The sequence below is a fragment of the Dicentrarchus labrax genome, unplaced genomic scaffold (genome assembly GCF_905237075.1).
Source record: "Dicentrarchus labrax unplaced genomic scaffold, dlabrax2021, whole genome shotgun sequence".
Taxonomy (NCBI): Eukaryota; Metazoa; Chordata; class Actinopteri; family Moronidae; genus Dicentrarchus; species Dicentrarchus labrax.
This window is the reverse complement of record NW_026136724.1, coordinates 7,809,831-7,823,583: the sequence shown is the minus strand read 5'-3', so window position 1 is coordinate 7,823,583 and position 13,753 is coordinate 7,809,831. Positions and strand designations below refer to the sequence as shown.

General features: G+C 41.8%; 1 protein-coding gene across 3 annotated transcripts in view; it reads right to left on the bottom strand.

Moving 5' to 3' along the window:
* Nucleotides 1-13,753, bottom strand: part of sox5 (SRY-box transcription factor 5) — a 232,718-nt gene that overhangs the window by 133,281 nt on the left and 85,684 nt on the right. For all 3 annotated transcript variants that reach the window (XM_051391850.1, XM_051391851.1, XM_051391853.1), the window contains one exon: nt 8,565-8,635. The gene's annotated coding sequence lies outside the window, so the exon portion shown is untranslated. The remainder of the gene's footprint in view (nt 1-8,564; nt 8,636-13,753) is intronic.

Below are 13,753 nucleotides of genomic sequence, written 5' to 3'. Positions count from 1 at the left end.
ATGTCAATGCATCCATACATACATCAGGCCAGTCAGCAGGCGATGCGAATGACGCAAATTGAAGCCTGCAAACAGCAAGAAAACACAAAACCCTAACCCTAACCTTTCTGCTGCAAGCCACAAAGGTGTGTCCCCCACTTGTATCCGTCTGTGTGCACCCAGAGCTCTATTATACGAGTTCATATTTATACAGAGACCAGACAGGAAAGGAGATTGCTCTGAGGAAAGTAAAAGAGGAAAGTAGACTACATGGTGATTGCTGAAAATATGCGTCCGTTACTTAAATATAAGTCAATTTGTGCGAGTAACACAAGCCGAATACTCCCTTCGCCTTTGGTGGGAACTCAACATTTTCAAAGCCCAACAAAATCCTGTACCACACATGAATTATGTGATGTTTTCAGTTTATTTGGGGTATGTAGCAACTGTTTTAACAGTAAAACAAATGACAAAACCCTAAAAAAGACAAATTTGTCATTCTTCAATAACCTCGTTAATCATTAAATGCTATAATAATAGTACTATCACAAGGTAATGCGATTCCAAAATTTTAAAGTTTTCGGTGGCTGATTCTTTCTTTAAACACATTATAATTTTGCAGCAATAATTCTTAGTTTAAGTAATTATTTTAACAGACACTTCACACTGTGCTCAGCTTCAATGCCAACAATCATTTTGTCAGAAAAGTTTTTTTATTTTTAACATTGAATAAATGAATGAGCAAAATTCATACACGTTCCTCACTTTTAAAGTGGACTTTGACAACCTCTGATGAAGCTGTGTGAAGGTTGGTATTAAGTGGGAGAAACAGCCAATGCAGCACGGTTATTTTACTGTCACGTCATTGCCATTTTGCATTGCTGTTCAAACACCACGTAAAATCTAGAATTGTCAGACAGGAAACAGGCCTAACATGAGGCGGTTAACTGACAGGTAGGAGAAAAAAAACAGACAACAGGTGGAAGGACAGGCAAACACCGCGGCTAATGGAGCTGATTGTGGATGTAGTCAGAGAGGTGATGCTCCGAGGCCCACAGGGAGCAGACAGCAGGCCTGACCTCTTAATCTTACATACAGCACAGCCACTCTCATGCTGTAATTACCTGTCACACTGTGAGAAGGTGTGTTTTTGTGTGTGTTCCGAAGGAAGGCGTGTGGTAGAAGACAGCACTTGCACTTGACCCAACATGCAAACCACCCTGTGTTTCCCATAAATGACATGAAAAAAGCACCAGCGGCCGCTCACACCTACCTGAGACCCTGACTCCCCTGGCCTCTCCCTTTCTGGCTCCCAGTAATTACCTGTGGGCCTATGGAGGGGTGGGAACCATTGTGTGCTGCCCACATAGCACTCAGGGAGATGTGGGATTGATGCGCACTCAGTGACCTCTCTGATTGGGGTTAACAGCAGTCTCATTTGCATGAAGAGATGGGGCTTTCATTAGCTACAGTAGCAAGACCTCAGGTGCAGAACACACATACACATGAACACACCATCCACACACACGGAGAGGGTAAATTATTTAACCTTTCAAAAGACACAAGGTTCTCTTGTTTGTTTGTTTTGGGGCTTTTTTTTGGTGTGTATTAAAAGTATCATCACATTTGTCATCATGACTGAACTTTTACCAGCCTAAATATCCCCAAAATGTCTGACTACACAAGTAGATTTTATGTTTGAAGACTACAACTAAAGATAGCTACATTGGGTCATGCAACATCTGTTTCCTAGTAAAAAAAAAAAGTGTGCATAAGTAGTTTTAGAGGACAGTGGTAAGCTGGTATTGTGATGTGGAGAAAAGTACAACACAATAAATGTCTCACCTCAAGGGCAACAAATGAACAAGAAAAGAAAGAGAGAACTACTTGAAATTGGGCCTTAGAGAACAACTCACATTTTGCAAATGGTCATGAATGTGTCCTTCAAGACACTGAACTGAGCCCTTATTTGTGAATACATGACTCAGCTGAAGGACAGTATATTAGTCAAATTTAACCAAGCATGTTTCTAGGCAATAGCATGATAACAACAATGTTCCTGTTAGATCTATGCTGGAAATAAGTAGTTAACTTTTGACACCTGATGATGTTGTTTGAAGTCTCTGATTACTGACATAATATGTTAATTTATATGTTTGGGGGGAGGAGGGGGGAGAGAGACTGACATTGGCTCTGCATCAAAAAATGCAGCCTCCTCATTCACATCAATGAATGCAGTGGTCCCTGCCGTGACCCAGCGGGCGTTCTGACATTAGCCTCCACCTAATAACGCAGGGTCGGTCATCTGTCAAATAAAAGATGAACTCGGCTCAATCTGTAGTGTTTTACTCACGGGGAAAGAGGATGATACGATTGCCACTGTGATAACTTTCTAGAGTTGTAAAATACAGCCTCATTCTATTCTAAGCTAATGGATGTACAGTATAACTCAAAACTAGACATCCTGTATTTCATCTTCATCTGCATTTTTTAAACATATGGCTATTTGCAGTTTGAATGCTCGCTAGTCATCAACTTAGGCTTAGGCTAATATTTCAGCACATTAAACACACACAGGCAATCGCCACCCCTTCAGATTGTTTATTATATTGCCAAGTAAACCTTTGTATGTATAGGTAAACTAATGTTCCCTAAGAACATCTCCTATAGTGGCACCAAAATCCAGCAGCTTCCAGCAGGTTTTTTCTGAAATACTGCTGAGTTACAACAGGTCTGCCAACAGAAAACTGCCCCTCGGTCAACTGTTTGATTTAACATCTTAAAAAGGAAGCTTCTCTGTAACACTACATTATACAATCATTTGCACATGCACAGAGGGAAGGCCAGGGAATATACAACTGAAGACAGATCAGTGCAGATCTGAAATAGAGTCACGCAACAAAGTGGACACTTCACTCAGTGACACCTACAAATGCTCTCTCTCTCTCTCTCTCTCTCTCTCTCTCTCTCTCTCTCTCTCTCTCACACACACACACACACACACACACACACACACTCACACACACACACACACACACACACACACACACACACACACACACACACACACACACACACACACACACACACTGTCCTGTGCTGTCATGTATAATTCAGCGTGTGGCCGGGCGGGCAGATGCCTCATCCCCAGGGGGTCCCATCATGCCTTTGCTAGGATGAAACATTTAACAGCACAGGACAAAATGGAACACGCTCAATGAATAAACAGGAAGGGTTTCTGGAAGAACACACATTCTCAAACACACACACGCACACACGACATTCGCAGTCTTACTATCACATGGTTGCTTTAAAACAAATATAACCTTTCTGTTATGCCCACACACAGGCACGGCTGAATTAAAATGTCTTAAGATTTAAAAGAGAAACTGTTGTGAAGTTGTTGTTTTTAACTTATATTGGAAACACCCAACATGACATTTGTATATTTTGGCCTACATTTTGTACAAAACCATCTTTTATCAATGTGACCTCCAAGCCCCAATGCACACACACACTTTTTGCAGACTAACACACAAACTCACGTGCAGAGAAGAGCAAAGAGAAACACTGGTTCTCCTTTTAAGGCTGTGAAAACAAATGGCCACTTGGCTGTATGATGATGCACGCACACACATTCACACACCGCGCACACACACACACACACACACACACACACACACACACACACACACACACACACACACACACACACACACACACACACACACACACACACACACACACACACACACACACACACCAGAAGTGGGTCGTTAAATGAGTCACCCAACAACTGTAAGAGTGCTTTTACGGTAGCCTAAGTGAATAACTGTGGAGAAACGAAAATATGGCCACATAATATCAATATCACGTTCCATATTCAGTGCATGATGGGGCAAAAAAGAGGAAGCGTGTGTGTGTGTGTGTATGTGTGTGTGTGTAAAAAAAGCTCAGAAGCTTCTGTGTGTGTGTGTGTGTGTGTGTGTGTGTGTGTGTGTGTGTGTACGCATGCCTGTGCTTGATGGAGCAAAGAGGAAGAAGCTCTGTAAGTGTGAGCAGATGCTGTTGCTTTCAATGTGTGTGTGTGTGTGTGTGTGTGTGTGTGTGTGTGTGTGTGTGTGTGTGTGTGTGTGAGAGAGAGAGAGAGAGAGAGAAGAGAGAGAGAGAGAGAGAGAGAGAGAGAGAAAGCCTAAGGAGGCCTGGAGCGAGGCCAGGCTGGCTGTAGACTGTGAATATTAATGCATTGTAACCTTGACACAGGAGGAGCTGCTGGTGTTGGAGAGGAGCCTCCTCTGATGACATCAGACAAGAAGACAGGGACTCCTACCTGATGTAACACGCTGAGGCGTGACTCCTCATTACACCCGTCTCCTCTCCTCTCCTCTCGTTTCCTTTCCTCTAATCTAACCTTGTCTCCTCATGCACAATGTACTCCATACTCCCCCTTTTCTCCTTTGCCTTCCATCACCTCTCTCCTCTCATCCACCCCTGGACCTTCTCTCCTTTCCTATCACCTACTGTCTTTTACTCCTCACCTTCCAATTCCCTTCCCTCCATCCACCTCCCACTCCTCACTTTCCAACACTATTCTCCTCACCTTTCCACTCATCTCCCTATGTCTTCTCCTCTCGTCCTCCTCTCTTCTCTTTTTCTTCCATAACCTTGCACTTTCCTCATCTCTCTTTCTCCTCCTCCACCCCCTCTCCTTCTCTCTCTCCCCCCTTACCACCTTTCTCGTCCCATCTCTCCCCTCCTCTAATACAACCTTGTCACCTCTCACCTCTTGTCCTCCCCTCTCCCCTTGTCAATCATTATTACCATTCACCTCCCATTCTTCTCCCTCCTTTGTCAGTGTATATGATTCTGGCTGTACAACTAAACTCCCTCCATAGCCACCCCCCTCCCATCCTTTCTCTCTCTTTTCCTCTCTCCCTCTTTTAGCTCACTGCCAGGCTACCACAGCCCAAACTGTTCAGCTGCAACTGTTCCAAGCCCAATAATTACAGCTTGTCAGAAAGAATTAATTTTCTCATTTCTCATAAAGACGTGTAAAAAATTACCATGTTATTATAACGCCGCCTCTCTCTGGAGGCACCAACGAAAACCAAATTTAATTTCGGAAATTCTTCCCTCGCACATTAAATTAAACACATAAATAAGAGTTTAGGAATTGGGGGGAGGTTGTCGGGGGGGAGGGAGCATATGTTCGTTAGGCCAGCCCCAGCTCTGGGTAATGGCCATCGTAATGTTTTGATGGGCCCGGCTATTGGTAAGCACCAATACATTTGCATGATCACCGTCGCGGCAGGCAAACGAGCTGCCAATTAGCTCTGGTACAGCTCTGGACAGTGCTGGGAGAGAGAGGACAGGGGATCTGTTGGGCATAAGAAATACCCAGCGAGATATGGGACTGAGCTAATTAACAACCACGTATGGTGAATAGCATATTTATTGCAGGGAGATGCTCTATGGGTTGTGTGGGTTTTCAAGGAGGATCTCTGACTACTAAGAAAACCTTTATGACATACAGAAGGGTAAGGTGTTCAGTTCAATGCTGCAAGTCTGAAAAACACAGCCAAAGACTTAAGATGCAATAGAATCTATCAAATAAAATCTTTCTTATTATTTGGTGTAACAATTCTATTAATACTCTTTTTGCTTCGCTCATTCTGTTCACTTAAGGCTAAAAGGGAATTGCTTTGCCAGAGTGAGCATGGATGAAAAGAACTTTACAGGAAACTGGATTAACTTTTACCACATAAGGGAGTTATGCTCTTCTTCAAGGAGACATCCCGATGACTCATGCTGAAAACATCATCAAATGTATAGATTTCTGCCCACTGCACAGCTTGTGGTGGATGATGGGCTCGTTGGTCTGTGGTACCCCCAACCCAATCACTTCCTCTTTCAAAAACAAACCGGCAATTAGATAACCAACGTATAGCAGCAACCTACAGACACTGTAAAAGTTTTAACAAAGAGCCATGACATGCTTATCCTGCTTTTCAGCATCAGTAATCTCAGCAAGTGATGCAAAACAATATATGTTCACATTCAAGAGACAAAGCCTTCCAGCAGCCGGAGTAATTATGAAGGAGGAAGTCAGGTGGCGTTATTAATATATATATTAATAATTATAAAGCAACATCGGACCTCAACGCTGCTGTTTGTTTCCTTAACTGCAACTAATTTTTGTTCCTAAACCTAACCAAAGCCTCATCACATTGTAAAATGGATTTAGTGATGTGTAATGGTTTTGGAAAGCACAGGCAAAAGATGTTTTCCTTGTGATAGGGGAGTCAGTTTAGAAAATGCTGAGGACAAACATGAGGACAAACATGAGGACAAACAATGCATTTTGTCATTTAATTTGAAGGACTTCTGCTTTTTTCCTTCTACAGTGGCCTTCCCGTCTGCTTGCTTTATTTGTCCAGTGTCAGAGAGCAACTCTTGCACGGACATGTGCACGACTAAGTATGTACAAGCAAGAATGTAGGCAATAATTGTTGATGGTGTGTTGACTGTGCTGATCCCGTAATCCTTCTAATGCAAGTATAAGGTGCAGTTTACTATTTATATTCTAATGCAAAGTTCAAATTTAAGTTAAGTATCCTTATGATCATGAACACAATGACTGCCTCTGACATTGTATATTTTAAAATCTGTATGTTATGTTATTGGGATCTCTTCTAAGATTTCAAGCTGGGATCACATATATGGAGATGGCTAACAACGACTTCAGTCTCTTCCATCTTTGTTCTTTGTATTAGGTAGCCACAACAAACATTTTTTTCCCACTGATTTTAGACACCAAGGGTCTAAGGATGGAACATGTCATATGCTGTACATTTTAAAGCTTTTTGAGGCAAATTTGTGATTTTGAGTAATATAAATAAAACTGACTGGACCTGAGAGATGACAAAAACTTCAAATATTACATATGTATTTTCTGTTCAATAACTTAACTAACTGCTACTGGTATTATTTGCTCACAGCATCTATTTTTTTAAAATCCTACTGTCATCCACAAATACAATATGGTAATTAGAAATTCAACTGAAGAATGGCTAATGGTAAAGAAAGTCATAAGGGTATAAGGATTGGGCCTTGTGATCTATCAACTGATGACACCATTGGGCGCTTAGCGCTTGGCGCTTAAAAATCTGATGAAACTGATGTGGAAGACCAGCCTCTCGCTCTGACGGGGAACTCCCACAACGAAACAAACTCACCCAAACACAGATGAACGGGGTGTCCCCTCCAGCTCTCTGGCACAGCGAAGACAGGGACTTTCCCTGCCTGCAGCACAGGCACACACACACACACACACACACACACACACATTCCCAGGGACACACGCAGAAAAAGGTCACCCCTGGTTGACACACACGCAGTGGGCAAAGTCATGGCTGATCTGACAGGGTTGCTATAAACACTCATACATCCATACACATACACAAACACACTACCCCACACACACACACACACACACACACACACACACACACACACACACACACACACACACACACACACACACACACACACACACACACACACACACACACACACACACACACACACACACACACACACGCCATGGTCAGTGTAACCAGTGCCAGCTAAATCTCCTCAGCAGAGCAGTGATGAGGCCGCAATCTGTGATCATGACACTGCCTTGACACACACTGTCTGGACTCAGACACAAACACACACAAAGAGCAAGCAGACAGTATCAGTTGAGAGTCTATTTCATGGTCATTTGTCTTGTATCTGGGTTTGCTATCGCTGCTGTCCTCTGACTCCAGGCCTTATTCTCTATAAAGCATCGTCCACTGCTTTCTGTCATCACAGCCAAGCACGCCACAAGACACTTTTTCACTGATGTGCCACAACATTTACAGAAATCCACCAGTCATATTTATTTCTTAGCAAAGTTTTTAGATGAGCAGTTAGGAAAAATTCAATATGTTTGCATGCACGTATCCCAGCTTCTATCCGTGCTCTTTAATGGTGTGCCAAACTTATATTCTGTATTATTAATTTGTTGTGGTAAGTAGTGTATAACTTTTTTTTTTCTTTTCCATAACTTGTTCAAGTAGTTCAACATTACATAGTGATTTTACAGAAAGCTTTGCACCATGCAGCTTTTCTCAGTATGCAACTTATGGTCTACTGAAGCTACTGTCTGCTAATATGATGAATTTATCTTTACCTGCATCTGTCAGTATCTGAGTACAAAAAAGGAAAAAAAGGAAAATATCTGACATCATATAGCTGACTTTGAGTAGGTTATTTGCTACTTAAAAAAGCAAAGAAGCAAATATCCCAATCATAACAGTAAAAGTGAGGACTGATCACTGCTGTGGGATTGCTGCCTTTTAACTGTAAACTAAACTTTGGCAGGCTCGGGTGAAAAATGTTATAGAAACTTAATTATTATTAATTAAGTGTAACTAAGCTAGAGATTTTGCATCCATGTGTGCTTTTATTATTCTATCCAAGTTGAAGATGGAACCGTCTCTGTACAGTGTGTTTCACAGACAGTGATAAGAGAATAGGAAATCAGTTTGAGCTCTTACCAGTTACTTGATGGAACAACCTGAAGAGTAAAAAGTCCAGAAGCAATCAGCTCCTCTGTCCACTGAGTCCCCTGGACACAAAGAAGAACAAAAGACAGCTAATTAATTATACAATATTTATGTCATCGAAATGCTCATATGTGCATTACTGCAGGGTTAGAAAGGGGTTAAGTCTAAGATAGGTATAAAAAAGTTAGAGAGTCAAAGAAAGAAATAGAGAAATTGTAAGGCAGCTTTAAAACAAATTACAATTTAGTAAAGTTTTTTCTTAATCCATTTATCTTAAACATTTTATGCTGTATATGTATGTAAAGATACATGTTTATTTATTAGGAAGTCATTCTGATCTTCAGGCACTTTTAAGCATTTTGTTACTGTAACATTAGTTGGGCAGGTAGTAGATCAGTGTCTTGGCCAAGTACATTACAGCCACACTGACAGCTCTAAGTCACTCACTAAACAAAAGGCTTTACAAATCTTCCTGACTAAAAGTTTTTTTTTTTTTTTTCCATCTAGTCTAAAAAGTAGCTCCCTAATTACAAATGTAATTGTAGTATCTGCATTTGCGTGGATATCTAACTGGTTGTTGTGAGTGTGCAAATGCTTCTGTGCATGAAATTGTGAGGCAAGCGAGAAAGAGTAAAGTGAAAGGAGATAATCAGGCAAATAAAGACACAAAAAGTGAGAGCGAAAGAATGAAAAAGCTGAGGGCAGATTTACTCATTCTAGCTCACAGATCCTCTCCTCCTTTTCCTCTCTTCATCCCTTCATTCCTCCTCCTTTTTCCTTTCCCATGCCCACCCCCTCTTGCTCCCTACATTCCTCCTACCATCACCCCCTTCATACCAGAATTCTTCCATCTATAAATATCAACAAGAGAGACTATAGAAGTACATACACATACACACACACACACACACACACACACACACACACACACACACACACACACACACACACACACACACACACACACACAAACACACACACACTGTAAACACACACACCAGTCTAAACCAATGAGCACAGTGGCGTATTGTGCCAGCAGAGCCAATACACACTTCCACGGCCATTACTCCCCATGGAAACAGGCGAGCGCGTTCGCACACACATGTGATGTTGACGTTGTACCCGCACAGTGGCTGCCTTAGACAATAAGCTATTTCAGGGCCAAATCGCTGACAAAAATCCATTTTTCCACCCCACTAAAAAAGATCAGGAATGAGGGAGGGAGAAAGAGCAGGATAGAGAGAAAAGCTGAAATCAAATAAACAGTGGCGTACATCTCTCTTAAGCTGGATTTATCTCTGTATTTTGTCATCATTCTAATTTATTCCCCAACCTGCTTACAATTACTGCCTTTTCAAAACTCATATCGCCGGCTTGTTGTTGTTCTCAGAGAGATTGCGTGGTATCTGCCAGTGAATGAGCGGGGGACTTGCATAAGGTGGAAAAGCTCCTAGTGTACTTTTGTAGATTATCCACTTGATACCGATTCATTTTCTCTCTCACTTGTCACAGTTTTGTAAAGGAGGCGATGTAGGACAAACATGCAACACACACACACACACACACACACACACACACACACACACACACACACACACACACAGACAGACGACAGACAGACAGACAGACAGACAGACAGACAGACAGACAGACAGACAGACAGACAGACAGGCACACGCAGGCGCACACACACACAGACACAGACACACACACACACACACACACACACACACACACACACACACACACACACACACACACACACAGACACACACAGTACTGTTGAGTGTAGAGGAAGGGAGTGGGCTCATCATCTTTAGTTGTGATTACAACACTTGGCAAGCTCTCCCCTGCCTGTTTGCCTGCCTATTGCCTTACAAATGGATTAGTAAGCCCTGTTCCATTTGTGTGTGTAGCTTCTCTGAGATTTAGGCTGACTTACAAATAACACCAATCAGATTTGGGAGCAGCCGTTGTGTAGTCTTTTCCGGGAAAATATTGGGCGATGTGATTTGGGGACAACACTACATTACTGCTCGTAGACACTTAGTTTGGAAAAACCTTGGGACTTGGGCGTTTATGTGGTATGATGGTTTTACACATCTAATAATAAGGAAGACTGACTGCAACTTTTGGAGTCAGTCAGCGGTTAATCCATGGGAGGCCTGCTCGCTCATCCCTAGTTTACATGTAATACAGAAGAGGACAAGTCTGATCTGAGGAAGAGAGAAAAAGAGGTTTTTAGACAGGGAAGGCAAGGTACAGATTTACTGTGAGATATGATGGGTGTGTTATAAGGGTGAAAAACATGTGAGACAAAACTGTTAACACCTACATGTAGGTGTATTCTATTTGGGGGATCAGTGTTTATATCTCTTATATTTGCAACTGGCCAAATGCATTGGTAGACAATGAGTACCTGGCAAAAGAAACGCAATTAACAATGTCTTTGGCCATGTTTAAACTCCTCATTTCAATTTAACTATTATACATTTATTTATATGTCGTGCCAGATGAAATTTCCGGGTTAGAGAAGAGGTTGCGGTGGACTGATTTGAAAACTTTGATACTTGAGACTGTGGTTTGCCTCCGAGTGGTCAACCACAAAACTTCAACTTTGCCTAGCCTAGTAGTTTTACCTAAGTTAAGCCTTAACTCTAGCAATGGCAGAAAAACAAACTTGAGTCAAATTTGGAGTGCAATTTTGATGATTGAGGACAGAGTTATGTATCAAAGAGGTGTTGATTCAACCTTTTGGTATTTTGGAGTTCTCCGTGTTAAGAGCATAATACGTGACCCTGAGCAGAAATAAAACAATATTACAAGATATATTATATTTGCACACTGAAGAATGTGCCCTCAAAAGTGACAAAGTTTTGTTCATTATTTTCTATTTGTGCTTGGCATCAAGGAGTTGATTCAGTTTAGTCCATCAGGGGTGAGAGACTTCTTCACCCAGGCACTGACCGCATCTGAATTCCTTTTTTTTTTTTTTTTTTTTTTTACAAACAAACCCTGCCACACACGATTTCAGTGTGAGATCAGTGTAATGTGCTTTAAGTGCCTTGCTCCACAACATCATGACTGGCAAACTCTCCTCTATCATTTATAAAACAAAAATAAGAGCACCAATTTTAGTGTAGAAGGAACAAGGACTGTTTGGCATATGTGAAATGTGTGTGTGTGTGTGTGTGTGTGTGTGTTTGTGTGTGTGAACACATACAGTATGTGTTTCTCCTGACCCGGGAGTACAGTTTGTGTGAATAAAGCTCTAAGCTGAGCTTCCATTAAGCCCCTTTCAACACAATGCCATTCTCTCTCAGAAACTCTGTCTGATGGAAATCTGCTTTTGTTGCCGCAGTTCAATGTCCCTGCTATCTCCTGATGGAAGGAGAGAGAAAGGAAGGTCTGAATGGGCCTCTATAGTTTTATGTTCCAGACCGTTCACGCACACACATTTGCCAAATAGCACACACTCCTTGCTCTTCTACAATGAAATCAATGCTCTCAGTTTTCCTCTCTGTGCACAGCATCTCGCAGTGCCAAAGGCTTCTTGTGATCAAACACCACATCATGTTCTGCAACTTCTGATACTGATGCTAACACAGTGCAGCTTTTGTACTCTGGTGTGGTTGTTCATTCGCATTGTATTCAGTCGCAGATAAAGGATGTCTTTTTTGATTACGTTCTTTTTTTATACGGAAATGTCTTATTCATTTTCTCATGGTTGCTGTGCTTTTTTTCTTGCCGATATTGTGATATCCCTGTAGCTTAGCACTAGTATTGTCTTTGAAAATAAAATGTACAAACTGTAAAGTTGTGTTTTGTATAACTTAAATCAGCAATGTGAAACATATTAACAAGAAAATGGCAACAAAACAAAACATCTGAAAATGTTTTTGCCTCCACATTTTTAGACCAAAGTTACAGAATCATGCTTGCTAACCTTTTAGCATTTTATCTTATCTTTTATTTCCAAACTGTGAAATTTAAGCAAAAAGAAAATATCAAACATAATCTGCTCACATTTAACTTGAGATGTTGACTGACTGTTGTGTTATTTGGCTCCACAATCTCTCCACTGTCTGTGTGGGCATGTTTGTGTGTGTTGGGGTTGAGTGGGTTACACAAGTGAACATATGTCAGGAAATATGTCTGGTTTGGTTTGGATAGGAGCGCCGGGCTGCTGCTCCCAGGGCTACCGTGGGACCAGGAGTGTCCGGGGATAAAGCCTGATTGTTGGGAAGATAAAGACCGCTAACAGAGTGGACGGAGAGGGGCGGGACCACAGGACCGTCCTGCCAAAGGCTGCCACACATAAGGCACAAAGACGTGAACACATCCAAAAGTCAGTCAACCTAAAACACGCATACAGGCATTATCTACAGTTGTTTCACATGAAAAGAAACACAAACGCAAACAGTGACAGAGTGGTATGTTGGCAATGATCTGGTGAGGATATCATTGGACTGTTGGCTGGTTATGTAACAAGACTATGTGGACATGCTGATTGTCTTTGAGACAGTGGGAGTTAGACAAAGACACACACATAGAGAGAGAAGGACAGCAACATTCACATAAAGAAAGATATAGAGTCAATTAATTTGCAATAAGCATTTGTTTTAATTAATGGTGTGTTTCTAACATGAACATTAATACTGAAGAGATAGTACTGCATTGCATTAGATTGTGCAGGGGTGGGCGATATGGGCAAAAAATAATATCTCAATATTTTTGGGGATTTTGGCGATAACGATAATCAGTCGATATCCTTTAAAATGTGATTAGAATTGTCTGAGCTGGACTTGTGTCCACCAAACGCGTTTACAGCGCTGAGAGAGCTCAAAAACTCATTTTCCAAGCGGCGTTAAAAGTTGAACAGATTTCAACTTGAGGCACTCTGAGCGCTGCGCTAGAAAAAAAACCGTCTCCGCTGACATCTTTTTACCGCTGAGGGCGCTTAGCGCTCTGAACGCTGAAGCCCATAGGACCCACGTCTCGGCACTAAATCATCTGAAGTACCGGTAGCTTCAGGGACTGGAGGTGCTTGCATTTTCTCTCCATCATCACAACGTGCTGCTAAACTGTTGCAAGGAGGATGCTAGCGAGACGTCATGTGATCACGTAGGCCCACTAATCGTGTGACTGAATCCTGCCATGCTGTAGAGAGCGGTGCTGCA